This window comes from Cavia porcellus, unplaced genomic scaffold, assembly GCF_034190915.1.
Source record: "Cavia porcellus strain 051 isolate PalLab524CR breed Dunkin Hartley unplaced genomic scaffold, mCavPor4.1 scaffold_13, whole genome shotgun sequence".
NCBI classification, from domain to species: Eukaryota; Metazoa; Chordata; class Mammalia; order Rodentia; family Caviidae; genus Cavia; species Cavia porcellus.
The window spans coordinates 12638086-12655925 of record NW_026947496.1 but is presented as its reverse complement, the minus strand read 5'-3'; the positions used below and the strand labels follow the sequence as shown (position 1 = coordinate 12655925).

General features: G+C 52.1%; 1 protein-coding gene and 1 long non-coding RNA gene across 15 annotated transcripts in view; one reads left to right on the top strand and one right to left on the bottom strand.

The window, feature by feature from the left end:
- Nucleotides 1-17840, bottom strand: part of Rreb1 (ras responsive element binding protein 1) — a 169281-nt gene that overhangs the window by 114739 nt on the left and 36702 nt on the right. For 4 of the 13 annotated variants that reach the window (XM_063259829.1, XM_063259841.1, XM_003468850.5 and 1 more), the window contains exon 1: nucleotides 8182-8361. The exons of 2 other annotated variants lie outside the window; for them this stretch is intronic. The gene's annotated coding sequence lies outside the window, so the exon portion shown is untranslated. Of the gene's footprint in view, nucleotides 1-7511; nucleotides 7697-8181; nucleotides 8363-8472; nucleotides 8502-9133; nucleotides 9268-9504; nucleotides 9627-17840 lie in introns of those variants that run through there. 7 more of the 13 variants (XM_063259831.1, XM_063259836.1, XM_063259832.1 and 4 more) reach the window with 7 other exon arrangements.
- On the top strand, nucleotides 114-3680 carry LOC134478491 (uncharacterized). Of its 2 annotated transcripts, none has more exons than XR_010051129.1 (3): nucleotides 114-341; nucleotides 1147-1226; nucleotides 3329-3680. It is a non-coding gene; the product is annotated as an uncharacterized LOC134478491 (long non-coding RNA). The 2 variants fall into 2 exon arrangements; XR_010051128.1 differs by having other exon boundaries at nucleotides 274-341; nucleotides 1144-1226.

Below are 17840 nucleotides of genomic sequence, written 5' to 3'. Positions count from 1 at the left end.
CACAACGGGTGTACTTTAAAAAAAAAAAAAAAAAAGTTCCTGTTTCCTCCACGGAATCTGCAGTGCTCTTTAGGCTGAGGCTTCCAAATTACATATGGCTCCTCTCCAAAAGCTCCCCCCGTCTATGCATTAGATATCAACACACGTTACAGTGCGTGTGAGCACCGACCACACCGTTGGTGGGCTGGGTGTGGAGGCTGGAACCTTACCCCAGAGGGAGGGGACACAGGCTAGCAGATAAATGACAGCAGACAGATGTGACAGATGGGTGTAAACATGACTCTGGAAAGAGGACCAAATGCTTGCTGGAAGAGCGAGTCTTTCATAGGCTTGAAAGAAGAGTAAGAAATGTTCTTTGCTGAGGAGGCAGACGGTCCACGGCAGAGGGAACCATGTGCACGAAAGCAGAAAGAGATCACTCGGTGGCTGTGGTGGGGAAGATGGGGAGGTGGGGGCTCAGACAGAGATTCGGTTCGGGAGCTGCAGAGGAAGGCGGCTGTGTGCAGAGTGAAGAGCTTCGATTTCTTTCTGCAGACAACAGGGAGCCGAGAGATGTTTTCAAGCAGGCAAACAAGGCACAGGGCTCTAGCTTTGGAGGACGAGGCCTCTGGCAGCTGAGGGCAGGATGAAGTGCAGCCGGGAGGAACCCGGGGCAGGAAATTCACTTAGGAGGCACTGGTGACTCGATGAGGCAGACCAGACGCAGGCCAGGCTGAGACAGGAGCTGGAGGCCTCGGGAAGGCTCCCGGCCTGCAAGGCTGGGTGGGCCGCTGCACTGACTTCTGCCTGACTTCTCCAGAAGTCGGGCAGAGGACTTTCATTTTTACAAGCACCTGCAGGGTGAGGTGTACCTTAGGCTCCACTTGGGAGAAGCTGTAAACGGAGATACAGTGGGGAGTTGCCGGTTTATGGGTGAGAGGAGAGGCAGAAAAGCACCAGAATGCACAGGGCGCCAGGACTTGGGCTGTAAAGGCAGCTGCCAAGCTGGGGCACTGGGCACTGTCAGGGAAAACGGTGCTGGAGGGAAAGAGAGCCGTCGCCCAGTTACCAATGTCCATAAAGCAAGCAGGAGCCAGGCCACTGTGGGGGCAACTGCCTGCCCACTGCAGGGAGCCCCTCCTTTTCTGGAATTCTGTCTCCCAGTAGCTCCCACTCCATGGCTTCCTCCTTGCCTCCTGCCCATGTGAGATCTGAGGCTTGAAGGGGACACCGGGGACAAGTGGCAAGTAAGTGGCACTTGAGGATCGCTCCTGTCACAGTACCTGATATTTCTGGGTTGAGGTCCCTGGGTCCCAGGAACACAACAATGATCACCGTCTCCTTTCCTTCACCTTGTTCCCTCCTTGTCCATGGGCCAACTGTCCAGCCACCCTGTTATGAGACTCCTGGACACAAGACCCCCAACACCCCTCACAGAAAAACTGTACTGCAAAAAGGGTGGTGGTTATGTAAGAATTTTTTTTCCCAAAAAGTTGAGAAAACAAAATAAATGAGGCTATGAGTGCAGAAATATCAAGCAAGTAGAGGCTAGTTCAAATACTTGAGAGAGAGAGAGAGAGAGAGAGAGAGAGAGAGAGTCTCAGCGAGAGGAAAAAAAAAAAGATGTATTCCACATAGCTTGAAACTGACCTAGCCTGGTGGATGACAGCACCAAAGCAGTTTCCCAAGTAACCGGAAGAAGGGACTCTGAAAGCTGTGCCTCCTACCAGATCCCGGTTTGTCTTAGAAGCAGATGAGCCCCAGAATTCTCACTGACTCACTCAACATTTTCTCCAGCCCTAGATTTTTTTGTGAGACTCTGAACTTGCCAACCAAGGTACCCAACAGCCAGGTAACAAGAGCTTGCTTTTCCTAATGGAATTTCAGCTCTCCAAAAGGAACATGTGTGATGCAGCCAGCAAGTCCAATCTATGGTGCAGTGACAGGGGACTGTACTTTTCTTTTTGTAGTGTTGGGGCTTAAATCCCCAAAGCCAGCTACTGCTGCACTTTTAATGTAGATCTTCTCATCCTACCCTATCTGGGGCTGAATAAACAACCCTGGGGCGGGGCGGGGGCCGTCCTGAGCATCTCTGGTCTCTACTCACCAAAGGCCAATAGCGCCCCACCCCCTGGCCCAGCAAGACACTAAATTATGTGTCTCCATACACTCTAAATGTTCCCCCAGGGCAAAGCCACCTGGCTGATAAGCAGGGGACAAAGCCACCTGGCTGATAACCACGCCTTCTGAGAGTGAATCTCAATCTCCCTGCCCACCTTTTCCTTGAAACCCATCTCTAATAACCTCGTTAAGAAGCTGCTGGTTCTCCTCGCTCCTGGGGATGCAAAACAGGAAGAAAGTGCTGTATTTCTCACATTTGAACAGAATCTCGTAGTTAAATTCTGCCTCAGGTAATGGGGCTGAGTAACACTCTGGAAAAGAAATGCAGAGTGGATGCAAAACTTCCTGAACTCAAAATATACCGTTGTCCTCCACATACAGATTCTGACTTTCTGGGACATTTTTATCCTTCCAACAGACCCACTGAGGTAAAAAAGCCAGGGAAAAGAGGTGTATAATCACACTCCCCAACAACAATGCTGCCAAGGGCTAAAATTTCAATTCCCTTCCACTTCCAAATGCATCCACAGAATTAATTGCAAAAGGCCCTGGTCTTGCTTGTGAACCACACACTCACCCCGAGATAAACAGGCAGTATATCTTTAATGCTAAGTCCTCTAGGCCAAGCTGACTCTGAAAAGCAGTTGTTCTCCAGAGCTGGGCTGGGCTTGGGAGTGCTGGGTCAGGAATGATTTCTTACTAGCCAAGGGGGGACCCAGGGATGTGGCTGTAAAACTGTTGCTCTGAGCATGAGATCAAACTTTGCAAAACGCCCGATTTTGCAAAAGCAGAGTGAAACTAACTTGGTCCAACAAAGTGCAGCCGAATGAGAAATTTTAAAACCAACGCACCCACCAGGCATAGCTAATATTTTATAACCATTCCACCACACGGTCTCTGAAGGGATGAAGTGTGGAGGGGTGAAATACCAAGCAAGCTCAGGGGAAAAACAAATAAGAGCATTTAAAAGCTTTATCTAATTACCCCCACTGAGACTTTTTTCTCTCCAGCCTGGCTGTCTGACAAAGCCAGTGGGGGATTTCATTCTTTCTCCACCCTGTGAGTTCCACCCCGCCCTCAAGGAGTCCTGCAAGCCTCAGGTGAATCCCTTCAGGAGCAGTCAGTCCCCCATCCCTGCTTCACAGAGGTTTTCAAATTCTCTAAGCATTACTTGCTTGAATCACACAGAACAAACAGTCTCCACCCTCTCCCACTGCTTTGTCTGCAGGTCCCATTCATAGGCAGCCACCCCGACCGACGGGCAGACAGGCTAACCTGTGCCCAGCCGACCCATCACCAGCAAGACGCACCGAGGACCGGAAGGACAGCTCCCTGTAGCCTCCTGGCCGCTCTGGGAGGCCGATGGCAGAGCCTGCGACAGCCACCCGCAGGTGCCTTTCAACCCTAGCTGGACAGCCAGAGAAACTGAGTCAAGCTTAGCTGATGGCACTGCCCAGGAGACTGCTAAGAAGAGCTCCTCCCCCTTCCTCATTCTCTACCTCGGCAGTAAAGAAAACACCAGCGGCCGGGTTTCCTCGCTGTAGTCTGCCTTCCATGTGGGAGTGGGGAAATTAAAAGTAAGTGATGCATTTCAGAAAGCACATCGCATGCCTCCCTCTGGGTTTCAGATGGTTTCACCTTTTACCTCTGATTTATGGGGAGCCCCCCGCACGGGGTATAGAAATCACTCTCTGACTTTTGCTTTTTGAAGAAGGTCCAGGCTATTTTTACTTTTTAAAAAATCACTTTCTCGGTGTAAACAAGGGAAAAAAGAAATACAAAGAAAACTTACCACTTTCTTAATTATATCTGAATATAAGAAGTATGACTCAACAATGCCTGTGCAATGGGTGAGATGTAACAAATGACTTTTTAGGCAGAGGAACTACTCATCCCACCACATTAGGCCTGGGATCCAACCACGCTGACACCAGCCTCGGCCTCCTCATCTCAAACTTTTCCCTCACTGAAAATCACAATTCTTTTGTCAGTGCTTTGGAAGAGATTCTCCATCTAACATAACTGTTTTTCAAAAAAGTATCACTGTATTGCACCGGGCCTGGGATGGGCGGGGGGAACACAGGGGAGGGGCTGCCTAATCTAAAGAGAACGGGATGTCAGTGAAGGGGGAAAAAACTATTGTCCCTGTATCAAGAGACACCGTCCTGGATAGCTTCTATTGATAACCATACTGCATTTCTAGCTTTTCAATGCAGATCTGTTTAGTAAAGAATAAAGATAGGGCATCACTTTATGGGTTAGATAGAGTTTCCAAAGCCAAAAAATACCCCCCTAAAATCTATTATTGATATGTAAAAGGTTGGGAAGGTGTATCCTAAACACAAAAGTACTAGACCAGACAAGCTGCCATATGACACCGAAGGCTGTGTCAGAGAACACTGAACCTCAATTAAAGACACTAACAAAAGAGAGAGAGATTTAAATCAAATTATGAAAACAAAATCCACTTTCACATCCCACCTTTCTTAGGTCAACGAACATGGAAGACTCAGAAATTAATTAAACCTAGTAAATAATGTAAAAAGGGAAGGACTCCCTTTCAAAAATGCTTTAGTTAATTTTAGCATCCTTCTGTTTAGCTGCTTAGCAACCCTTATCCTATGACCTTCTAAGCACCACCTACTTTTCAGAAGGATAATGAATAGAAACATCAAAAGAATTCACTTCTGGCTGCTACTGGAGAGCACGTTTAAGCGATTTTTGCAGGAGTTAAGTTTATATTAATTACACCAAGCAAGAGTAGAATTTTTCAACTTTATCAGCCAAGACATTGGCTAAAGGAGCTGATGATGTGAAAAGATGTTAAGCAGTGAGCGTGTGAGAGCAAATGAAGACTTCCACGCTGACCTAGGAAGTAGAACCACACTGTAGTTCCAACTTGAGGAATGAAAAATGAAAGTCCCTGAGCAGCAGCTAGCTAGTGCCTGGCTCACAGCAGATAACCAATCAACAGCTGCTGATCAGACCCAGGACGAACGAGGTTAGAGTTTACTTTCCTCCTTCAACACTCAGTACCTGTGTCAGAGATCAGGCATCTGCCTGGAGAAGTTAAAATAAAAGACCCTTCCATTTAAAGGTCACTTGTTGGATGATGTCAGTGGTTAGGAATGGATGCACCACCTGTACCAGCAGGGTCAGATGCGTGCTCCTTACACAACAAACATTTGTCTGCCACGAGGGCACCCAGCCTGAATTTCTCATGAGAAAGGAAGTGGTCCCTAGGAAAATCCAGAGAATGACAACCCATATAGTACCAGCAAGCATCTGCAGCATCTCGCAGTATCATGTGTCCAAGCAAATCCTCTTTAAAAACAAACACCCTAAGGACAACTTAAGTATAGCAGTCATTTTCAGACAGATAAAACTGCAAATTCATTAACCTAAAATGGAGAAAGGGGAACAATTAAATCAAAGAGCTCCTTTCTCCCTTTCTTTTGTAAAATCAAAACAAAACAAAAAACACGGGAGGGTTTTTTTTTTCACGCATTTAAAACTTGATTAAAGCCTTTCAAATGTTTAATTCATCAGTGTAACCAAAGCTTAAAAACACATCAAAGCAGGACCCATTAGCCAGTATCCAGAAAGCTCCCTCCAAAGGGCAGAGATAAAGAAACAAAACCAAATTTTTAAAAATCCTAAAACTGTAGTCCACTTTTGCATATATTATTTGAAGAATATTTCAAACCCATGCCTTCAAAAGTTCTGTGGACAGTAGAAGGAAGCATAATTTTCCCCCCTCCTTTTAAAGAAGTTTTAGCCAAGCCTTTAGCCTCTTAACTCTGACTTCCGGGTTTAATTATGTCTTAGAAACCATACCTGCCTACTCAAAAAAGCACCAAAGCTAAAGGATGCTTTTCACAAGGGTGGAAAAAAAAAACCAAAAAACCTGTTTGCTGCCGTTTTCATTACCCACCTTCTGCTTCAATTCATTTATTTCACAATACTCTCGAACACATGCACAGATCATTACATTATACAAAGAGGGGGGTCTCAAAAACGGGGGACACATGCCAGCAATTCAGCCTTTGCACAACTCTTTCAACTGTCCTTCAAATCAGCTATACCTCGCAATTTCCAGCATCCCTATCCAACAGGCAAACTTTCTTTCCATTGGCTTTTAAAGTTAAATCTAAACTCCAAAGCAAGAAACGAGGGGGAACTGAACTCCTGAGGAAAACCCCCGGACAGGTTTTTCAGCATGCCAAAAAGTTGTGTTTTTTTTTTTTTTTTAATTCACCCTTCTCTCTCTCTCCACCACCACCACTTAGCATCCTCCAAAAAAATTAGAGAAACCCCCTCCAAAGTGCCCGAAAAGTGTGCTAGGACTGGCTCTGCAGCCGTGTAGAATTTCGTAATGGAATGTGAACTGCTCGTCCGGATCTGGGCTCACGTTCTATCTCCTAACCAGTAAGGAGCGAGGGAGGGCAAATCTGCTGAGCAAGGAGAACTACTTTCCTCCTCTTTTATAACCCATCACCGATGCACCGCGGACGAGGGACGCGAGCTGCACGCCGCGCCTGTCAAGCGCCCGGCCCGCGCCCCCCAATCCCCCCGACCCGCCAAGCACCTCGCACTCACGCGTGGCCATAGGGGAGTGTGGAGGGGAGGAAGCGCGTCCCATCCTGGCCACGACCCCGGCCCACATCCAGAAAACACGCCGCTTCCCAGGGAGGGGGCTGGCGACGGAAAGGACCTCCCCTGCTCCTTAGCAACCGTTAAGGTCGCAGTTTCCTAAGAGACTGCGAGAGGGGAGGGGGCGCGGGAGCTGAGCGCACCGCGAGGGGGGGCGCCCCGGGTTTCCTCGCCCCCCCCCATCCAGCCTTGCCAGCACTGGTCTCTCAGCACAGCTTCCCCCACCACCACCACCGCGCCCTAGCCACCAGCTCGGCGCAGCCGGCCAGGATGGGAGGAGGAAACTGAGCCCCAGAACTCGCAAAAAAAAAAATTGGTCCAGCGGGCGGCGGACAAAAGTTTCCGAGCGAGCGCGCTGCACAGCTGGGCGGCGGAGGGGCCCGGCGGCCGCCCCGCCTCGGATGCTCCGGGCCTCCTTCCTGTGCTCGTGACGGCGCCGGCTGCCGAGCACCCCCCCACACCGCGATGCAGGCTCTCCCCACGCCTAGGGCTCCCACGGAAACATGCACCCCGCCGATGGGAGATCAGCGAACAATACGAGCCACCAGGGGCTGGGTCCCCTCCATTCTCCCGGCGCCCCCCGCCGAGATCGGGCCGGGACGCTGGACAGTCCGAGGCCCCCTCCGGCCCGGCGCCCTCCGCCCCGGGGATCAAAGTCCGCGTAGCAGGACGCGGCGGATGCTCCCACCGAGCGTGGCACCCCCGCGCCCTGCACCCCCGGCGGACACCCCCAGCCCTCGGCGGGCACCCCCGGATACCTTTCGGTACTGGCGACGACAGGCGGGCGGGCGCCGTCATCTCCAAGCTTCCCGGCCCGAGAGGGACTCGAAAGTATGTAGGAGAAAAGTTTCCCCTCCCACATGGGGGGGAGGATGTCGGGGGAGAGAGGGCGGAAGATGGAGAGCAGCGCTAGGAAGATGTTTCAGGCCGGCGGTGCGCGCACCATCCGAGGCCCCGCGGTGCTGGTTAAAAATAAACTCGGCGGCGCGGGTCGGGCCGGATTCCTGCGCTCGGACGGCTAATATGGATGCGCATCAGGTCCCGCTGGCGGGGCGCTGCGGCGGCTCGCGCCGGGAGCTGGTTGGCAGAGCCGCGGCTCGGGAAGGGGAAAGGAGCGGAGGAAGGGGAGGAGGAGGAGGAGGAGGAGGAGGAGGAGGAGCAGCGGCGGCGCGCGGCCGGAGGGAGAGGCTGGCTGCCCCGCTCCTCCCGGCGCCCCGGCCCACCGCCCCGAGCGCACGCCGCGCGCTGCACGAGGCTGCGGGGTCCTGCGCCCCGGAGACGCAGAGTTTCCCAAGTACAACGCGCACTGCAGCCCTCACCCTCCCCATCTCCAAAAAAGTTCTTTAAAAGGTCGCTCTGGCTGAGCCCCGGACATCCCGCTGCCACCCCAGCGAGGTCCGCGAGCCGGAGCCCAGGGCGCATACTTACGGCCCGGCGGGGCGCTTGGCTCCCAGGCATGATGCGGTGGGGACCGGTGGGCTGCGGGGAGAGGACGAGGAGAGATGCAAACTTGTTCCGGAAAAGGAATCAAAATGGCGTTTCTGGATGTGCAAAGTTCATCAACTCCGCAGTCACTTCCCCTCCTCCTCTTCTCCCACTGGAAGGGAGGTGGGCGCGGAGCTGGCGACCCCAGCGCCCCAGCCGCGGTCCGGGCCCCCGCCCCGGCCCCCCGCCCCGCTTCCTCGCCCGCACGCCCCGAGCTCGCTCTCCCCCTCTCACCCTGATAAGTAGACACATCACGTGTTGCTCCTGCGAGTCTCCTGGGGACGTGTTACTGAGCTGCCGCGGCGCTGGGGGGGGGGGCGGTACCCGCTCGCCCCCACTGCCGCCCCCGCCCCGATCTTAGCGAGGTGACCAAGGCTGCCATCCGGGGATGGATGGAGGCGTCCCCACCCCAACCCCCCACTGCAGCCCCAAGTTTGCTTTGCTACCTCCGGAGGCGCCCGGGGCCCCCGAGGAGCTGAGCCGCCCACCGGGAAGGGGGCTCGGCCGCCGCCACTGGGCGCTGTCCCCATCGGCTCGGCGACCACCATCCCCAGCCACCACACCCCCTCCCCTGCTGCCCCCAGCTGCCCCCGGCTTCCCATCACTTTACAACACGGTTTGTTTCACTATTTTAACGGAGACGGGGAGATGGCGATGCCCTAGAGGGGCGCCTGAGAGGGCAGAGGGATGGTGCGAAGCAGGGAGGTGGGGAGGGTCCTCCCCCTGGCGCCAACCCTCGGGCTGGGAGGGGGCGCTCCACCCGCGCCGTGCCCGCCCCACGCGGTCCTCGCTCAACATCCAGGTGGGGCGAGTTAGGATGGGGCCGGCGATCAGCAGAGCGCTTCACCCCGCCCCCAGTCCCACGCCGACTCCCTCCCAGGTCCTCGCTCCTCACCCCCGGCCGCGCCGCGCCGGCTCTCCGTCTACCGGACACGCAGCGCGCCTCGACGTGTGTCACCTTCCCTTCCCCACGTCCCACCACGGATGCTCCAGCGGGGACTGCCTGCCTGCCTGCCTGCCTGCGAGGGCCCGGGGATGGTGGAGACGCCTACCGCCACCGTGTCCCCACCCCGCGAGGGAACGGCTGATGCTGTGTCATCCACGTCGCCCTCCAAGGCGTCAGGGAAGCCACATGCAATATCTCTTTCTCTCAGAGGGCTCCTGTTTCAACTCGGGGAAGCAGGAGCCCTCCTCCGACCCGCTCTGCATCCCTGCGGCTCCTGCCGCCAGCACGCGCCTCGCCCGGGCTGCCTTGGCCCAAGTTACCCTGAGCTCGGAGCAAACAGGCCCGGGCTGCGCTTCCTCCAGACGGCGGCTGACCAGGTTCCTGCTGGTAATCTTCCCCTCTGAGCTCCTGAAACGCCGTGCACGGGGTCTTTAAAGCATCTTCGGAAATCCAAGGATGAGTGCTCGCGGCAAATAAACGTCACAAACTCCCAAATTTTAAAGGGGTAAGGAGAGCACAGGCCCATAGAATTAGGCACGATGAGGCTGTCCAGGCAGAAAGCTGCCTCCTCTCTAGGTAGTGTGACCTTTGACCCTGGCCCCACCCCACCGGCTCCTCCGAGAACCCTGGAACACCATACAAAGTGGTAAGGGCCCGCTGCGGGTTTTAAGTTGAGGCCTTTCTTCATCTGAACTTTAGTTTGCACAGCTCTGACAAGTGCCAGTCTGGGGATGGGTCCTGGCCAAGACAGAACTCTCTGGAACCAAAGAAAAGCAGTTGGACCATTACCTCTAGATAAGTAGGCTAAACCACAGCCCAACTGATTCAGCTGCTGTTTCTCTGCTTCCAGTCATCACGGTGAAGTTTTCTGAACCTGTTCTGTTTCCCAGGGTCTCCTGTTTACTGAGGCAAATTCACCCTGAGACACTGGAACACTTGCATTTTTTTCCCTAGGCCTTTCCCCGCCCAGGTACATTATCAAAGGCTTTTTATGAACACTGCCCCATCCTGAAGGAGAGGTGCTTCTCAACAGAAACCATGGTTCACAGTCAGCCTGGAATTGGTCTCTCAGGCAAAGGTCCTGGAGTGGAAGAGGGCTGTCATTACTTGCTTGCCTGGGATTCAGAAGTTTGTCTTTTCTGGTTTCCCAATTCAGTCGTAGCTTTTGAGGAGGATCAAAGTTGGAATTTTATTTGTAATTTAGCTTACTGTATAAAATACACTGCAACTTCCAAAGCTACAGGAATTTTCACAACAAATCAGTACTTCTTTAATAGCAGCTATTTTATTTTATTTTATTTTTATTTTACTTTGTCTTTCTGAGACAGGGTCATGCTGTGCAATTCAAGCTGATCTTGAACTCTACCCTAGACTGGCCTCAAATTTACAAGTGGCCACCTAATACCATCTAGATAATACTGTCAACCTAAAAGAGAAAAAGCTATTATTAAAAGTTGCCCCCCCCCATTTTGCAATTCAGTTTGGCCTCAAACTCACAGCAATCCTCCTGCTACAGCCTCCCAAGTGCTAGGATTACAAATGTGCATCGCTATGCCCAGCACAAAAGTTATTTTTTTTTTTAAATTTGGATTTTAGAGCTGAGGTTGTAGCTCAGTGATGAAAGCACTTGTCTGCCATGCACAAGACTGTGAATTTGGACCCTAGCACCAGGGAAAAAAGAATCAGTAGAAACACTGAAGTTTAGCCAGGGATGGTGGCCCATGCCAACATCCCAGAGCTAGGGAGGCTAAAGCAGGAGACTCGATAGCGTAAAGCCAGCCTGGGCTACACAGTGAGACCCTGTTTTTAAAAAACATTTTTAATGAGATGTACAATCCTCATGTTTATCTAATTAATAAATTTAGAAGTCAAACCACCTGTCCAAAAGATTATTTGTTCATATTTCATGTAAATATTATTTATCCAACAAATATTGACTGAAAATCTAATAGGTAAAAAATAAAAGCACCCTAAGTTCATGAGCTGCCACTTCATATAAGATAGCTATCATAAAGTCCAGGCTCGGCCTCGGGGTGCACAGCTGTAACCCTAACACTAGGGAGGCTGAGGCCGGAGAATCCTGGACTTCAAGACCAACCTGGACTACATGGTGAGTTTAAGGTCAGCGAGATCCTGTTTCAAAAAACCAAAATGAAAACAAAAGAGAAAGAAAAGTCTCAGACATCCATGTGTAAATGCTGCATCGTGTCTCTGGTATGAAAAACCAGAAGTATAAGGACCAAAATGTAAAACAGGTATTGTGAAATAGGAAGAAAATGTTCCAATGGGGAGGGGAGCAGGGAACAGTAAAAAAAGAGAAAAGTTTGGAAACAAAGCTTTGTAAATGGGGAGGATAGAGGGGTGAAGAGAGGGTAGGGGAAAGGGAGGATATACAAGTTATATTGCATACAGGCACAAATTCTCTATGAAACATGTGATCATGCTGTGTATCTAAAATGCACCAATAAAATTTGGGAAAAAAAGAAAAAAGACAAGTGCTGACAAGCACGTGGAGAAACTGGAACCCTCACCCCTTCCTAGGGGCGTGTGAAATGGTGTGGGCACTGTTCACCATAGGAGTCTCCATGAGACCCAGTGATTCCACCCTGGGCACACACACTAGGAATGAGAATGCACAGATGTTCACACCAGCGTTATAGCCACAACTGCTGAAAAGCAGACGGAGCTGAACATCCATCAGGTGACAATCGATCAATAAAATGTGGCGGATCCATTGTTCAGCCACAAAAAGGCACAAAGATGACTCACACAATATGGGTGAGCCTTGAACATACTATGCCTTATAAAGTAAGTCAGCCCCCAGCCTCCAGGTAATGCCTGAGTCCTTTTACATGAAGTACTCAGAATATGTAAATCCAGAGACAAATGAGACCATGGTTCCTAGGGAAAGGGTTTGTGTGTGTGTGTATGGGGTCAATTGTTAGAATCACTTTTTATGGTACTCGAACTAGGACTTGAACTCAGAACCTCGAGCTTGCCAGGCAGGTACTGTGCTGCTGGGCTACATCCCCAGCCCCCTCGAGCCAATTGCTGATGTTCATGGGGCTTCTTTTGGGGGTGATACAAATATTCTAAAATTGTGATTCCAGTGGCACAACTCTAATTATACTAAAAAACAACAAAAACCTGACTTGTAGACTCATGGTCAGGTTTACGGTTGGTGAGTCACATCATGGTAAAGTTGATAATGCATTGCTTATAAAGAATCCTGCTACCTTCTATAGTGAAAAAATGGTTCAAAACTGGGTAATTTATAATCCATACCTTAAAAGAGCTGATAATTGAATCTCTGTAGCCACAGGAAGTAATCAGGAAATGCCAACCAACATGTACAATAGGTACTCAAAGTACAAAAGTCAGGTGTTGAAAGAGAACATCAGTAATAGCAATGATCAGAGGAAGCTTCATGGAACAGCAAGTGATAGAATCGGGTCATGGGAAATGGCTAGGAATTCAGGAGATGGAAAGTAGGATTAAAGCATCAGATTGGCTGGGTGTGGTGGTGCACGCCTATAACCCCAGCACTCTGGTAGGCTGAGGCAGAAAGGGAAAATTTGAAGGCTGCCCTGGGTAATTGGACAAGACCCTCCCTCACAGCAGGAATTTAACATGGTGTATGTGCCCAGGGAGTTAGGATGGGATGGAGTCCAGTGCAAAACCCTTGGGCTCGTTCCTCAGTACCACACTTCCACGTGCACCAGATCGGTCAATGGAAGATACACGTGTGTATTATGGACATAATACAAGGGATGCAAAGACCATACCACAAAATCCTGAGTCCTGTGCTGAATCAGTAAGGATGCTAGCATGGCTGGATGACGGCATATACAAGGACAGCCAGGCAGCAGGACATAAAGAAAACTCAGGTAGCAGGGGTGGGAGACGGGGAACGGAGAAGGGAAGACCAGGAGCCACAAGAAGAACTGACAGGAAGGCTGGGGGACCCGGGACGGGGGCCAGGCTCGGGCAGGGGTTCTATGTGAAGAGTTCAGGGCCAGCGGGATGCCTGGGTCCAAGCCAGAGAGCTGGGTGTGCACAGTGGAAGTCAGAGGTGGCAATTCGTTTAAGTAGAGCTGTGTCACGAAGAGGATTCTGAAGGAAAAGGTCTGGACACTGGAGAAGACACAATCTGCCCCATCCCATGGGGTGTGCAGGTGTCCTCCAGACAGAAAGGAGGGGACAGGACACCCCAGACAGAGAGGCAGGAGCAGCAGGCACAGGGCACAGGCACACAAGCAAACACAGCTCCCTTGCTCCGTGTGGAATGGAACAGCGGTCAGGGAACCTGGTCGCCAAGAGCTCTGCCCCCTTCGAGGCCAACCTGGACATGACCTAACAGTGAGGCCATGAAAGGCTGAGGGAGGAGGAGAGTGCCAGCCTTCCCGTGGCACTGCGGAGAACATTCTGGAAGGTGATGAGGCGAGACAGGGAGGCTGATTAGGAGAGCACAGAAGAGCTCATCCAAGAAAGATGAGAGCTCCAGACAGGCCTTGCTGCAGAGCAGAGGACAATGCATACGCCACGGAATCGGGAGAACCTGAGTGTGAAAGAAAAAGAAATTCCTGTAGAGTACCGGCCAAGGATGGCAGGCCACTGCAGCAGGGTCAGCAAGCAGAGGCAGGAAGGGCCCCAGGGAGGGGAAGGGTATGGGAATCACAGGGAGACCGGCCTGAGGGAGGGTGACTCCGAGGTCGGAGGGGCAAGGGGGTCTGTCCCCGGTGCATGGATCTTGGGGACAGAGAGAGGCTAATGCATGGAAGATGAGACCCAGCACAGAGTCCCAGAGTGGTGACAGGCAACAAAAGGCCAGTGTGGCTGAACACAGGGAGGCGCCTCCCCCAGAGGGATGAGGAAGAGACAGTGCCAAGGGGGCCTCTCTCTCTTCTCCAAAGCAGCAGCTGGGCTGAGGAAGTAGAGGGTCCCCAGGCAAAAGGTGGCTCACCGTGGCCCCACAGAGAGAAATCAAGGCCAGCAACCCAAGAACGCTGGGAAGTAGGTTGGAGCCAGCGTGGAAGGCCGGGTGGGCCAGGGAGCAAGGGGTTAAAGAGTAACTGGCAGAAGAGGAAGTGAGGGGCCTGTGTGCTCAGTGAGAAAAGGAAGGCAGAGAAAGGAAAGCACAGCAGCCTGGATGATAGCAGCTGAGCTCACGGCCTGCACGGCAGCGGCTGTGTGCACCGGGCCTGGCTCCCAATCGCCCTGGGAGACCCGGCTGCACGGCTTCCCCCTCGGCTCAAGAAGGTGCTGGGAGAGTGCCCATCTTACGACTGGTAAGACTGAGGCAGAGAGGTTGTTCAACAGCCCAGCATTGTTGTTGGTCAGCCGTTAATGGTCATGCTGAGGTGCAAACACGGCACGGAACCCACACGCTTGTTGTCATCATGGTCAGCCAGGTGAGAATGAAAACCCCCGTACTAATAAAAAAAAAGCCTGCTTGATTGTCTTGACTCATCTCAATAAAACCCTTGACTGGAGTCCTGCTGAAGAGGCCCTATTGTGAGTGCGGTTGGTTAACAGGCCTCAGCTGGGAAGATAAGTGAATGCACACTTTTAAGGATCACTAATTTAGTTTAGAATCGTCTCTCGCTGGCCTAAACACAAGGCACAAACTACTTTCTGTTCTCCAAGTGATACAGCCAGGATGTGCAAAAGCCTCAACTGGACAGTGTGTGGATTCCAGCACACCTCGCTCAGTGAGTTTAGGGATGATGACACGGGGTGGGGGGATTGTTTGGTGGTACTGGGGTTGACTCCAGAGCCTTCACACTGAGCTGCATCCTCACACCCTCCTCCCCCCTCCTCTTCTTCCTCTCCTCCTCCTTCTTCTTCCTCTTCTTTTAATTTTGAGGCAAGTTCTCACTAGTTGCTAAATTGCCAAGCTGGGTTTGAACTTGCAATGATCCTCCTGCCTCAGCCTCCCAAGTCCTGGGATTACAGGTGTGCATCACCATGCCAGGCCCAGAAAATTACTTTGGAAGGAGAGAGAGAGAGAAAGAGTCAGTCTATGGCAGAGCAGAAAAGTTAGATCAGCCTTGGCAGGAAAAGAGGGATAATTCTGATTATAAGAAGAGAGGAAGGGGGGGGGGGTGGGAGGAGTGGGACAGAGGGCTGGCATCTGGTGCAGCAGAGACCAGCCCAGAAGAGTGAGGAGGCCAAAGGAGGATGGGGGATGAGCAGGCGAGGTCCACCAGGGGTCACAGTGACAGGAAGGAGATGGCGCCCCGGGAGAGGAGCGCAAGGACGCGGGTGGGATGGGACAGATCCCCTAAGGACGAGGCCAAGGACCCGGAGCAGATGTGAAGCCGGAGTAGGACACAGGGGCTGCACAGACAGTCCTGTCGCTGAAGCTGAGGAAGGACACGGGGCTGGGAGCAAAGGCAGGAGGCGGCTGCCAGGCCATCATGAGGGCGACAAGCAGTAGGACCCAGGAGGGAGGCAGAGGCGGGGATGAAGGGTCGGTGCCAGCTTCGGAGGTCTTGGTTGTGTCCCCCCACATTCCTGTCTAACCCTGAACCCCTTGAACCTCGGAATGTGACCAGATTCAAGACAGACCTTTAAAGCGGGTGGGGAAGGCAGGGCAGAGCCACTGGGGCGGGCCTGGCCCAATCACACCTATGTCCATGTAAGAAGGGGCGACCAGGACGTGGACACACAGACAGAAAGTTGTGTGAGGACACAGGGAGAAGGTGACATCCCTGAGCCACGGAGCGAGGCCAGCTGTAGTCTAGTATTCGTGCCCGCCTGAGCCATGGTTAGATTTCAACCCTAGTGCTGATGGTGCTGGCAGAGTTGGGTTAGAGGAGGTCGTGAGGGCCAACCCAGGAGGCGTCACTGGCTTTAGAGGAGGTAGACAGGCCTGAGCCCACAGCCAGCATCTTCTCACCCTGTGATGCCCTACGCTGTGTTATGATCCTGCAAAAAGTCTCTCGCCCTGGCCCAGTCAGGTGGCTGCACCAAAGCGGGCCCTAGGGCTTCCTTAGCCATGATCGAAAGCCAACACTTTTCTTCATAAATTACTATCTGTGGAATTCAGTCATGGAGACAGAAAGCAGACTTAGACAGAGACCTCAGAAAAGGAGCAGTCTACTAGCACCTTGATCACGGGCTTCCCTGGGAACTGTGAGGAAATAAATCTGTTGTTTAAGCGTCCCAGGCTGTGGTATTTGTCACAGCAACTGAAGCTAAAACTGATATAGGAAGGAGAGATGCCGGAGAGAAGTAGGGGCCCTAAATTTGGTAGAAGGGACAGGAAAGAGCGCATGCGTGGACTCTGCATCCTCTCTGGGACCTGGGAGTAAAGAGAAGTGTAGAAGTGATATCAAAGCCAGGCGTGGTGGTGCATGCCTGTAATTCCAGCACTTGGGAGGCTGAGGCAGGAGACTGGCGAGTTTGAGGCCAACCTGGGTTCCAAGTGAGTTCAAAGCTAGCCAGAACTACATAGTGAGACCCTGTCTCAAAAAAAAAGTGACATCAGCCTAGGATGGTGGCATACACTTTTAATCCCACGGCTCTGGGGGGTGAGGCAGGAGGATTACAGATTCAGGCCTATCTTGGGCAATTTAGCCAATGAGCAAGACCCTATCTCCAATCAATCAATCAGTCAATCAATTAATCAGAGAAGGAAGTGACTGCCAAAGACAGTTTAGTTTCCAGAAGGGTCAGGAAGGCAGAAGCAGTGCTGGTGAGAAGGCTGAGGATTTCTTTCTCAGAATAAGAACTCTCAGCCTCAGTGGACGGGACCTCTCTGGAAAGCAGAGACTGGTCTTGGCTAAGGATCCCCACACTTGCGTGCTAGCGTGGGAAGGGCGCACACCACAGGCTCTTCATAGACAAGGGAAGGGCTCCGAGGTGGAACAGGCAGGGAGAAAGGTGGGCACATGCTGCAGGAGGCCTGGAGGAGGCGCTGCCTGGAGCACCCAGCGACCAGCACAAGCAGCATGCTGAGGGGCGGCTGGGGAGTTGTTATTTGGATCTGCAAAACCCTTAGGAGAGCAACCATTAAACTCTTTTCACACAGCCACACTGCTAGGGCTGGGCCGCTGAGGACGCCTCTGTGCACCCTCGGGCCTCGGGGTTCCATTACCGCAGCCACCCAGATGACTTCAGATACGCGTGCGTTCTGGTGGAGAACGTTTTCCCTTTCTACGTGAACCATTTGAAGCAGAAAATGTTTCTAGAATGCACAAGGCACTGCCTGGCTTTCTCTCCCTTTTCTAAAAACCAGAAAGATGATGATATATGAACAAAATGAAATGATTGTGAATTTTCAATACTATGTAACTGTCACTCAGCAGCTCCTCTTTTTCTCTTTCTTTCTTGGTGCTCGGGTTGAAGCCAGGGCCTCGTGCATGCTAAGCACCTGCTCCACCATCAGCTACACCCTCCACCCCCCGCCCAGTGCTAACATTTTATAAACAATATTTATAACAGGCCACAGGTGGTCACATCCACAAGCAACTGCTCATTTCTGAGGTGTGTAATAGCTGTTTGCCAGCGTTCCCCGGGACTCTGCAGGCCGTGGTGACTGCGTGTTTGTCTGCTTTCTGTTGCTTCTCCTCCCTCCCTATCTGGCTGACCCTTGGCTCTTCTTTCTGAACTCCCTTTGCCTGCCAATAGCGACTTGTGCTTCCCTTTCGGA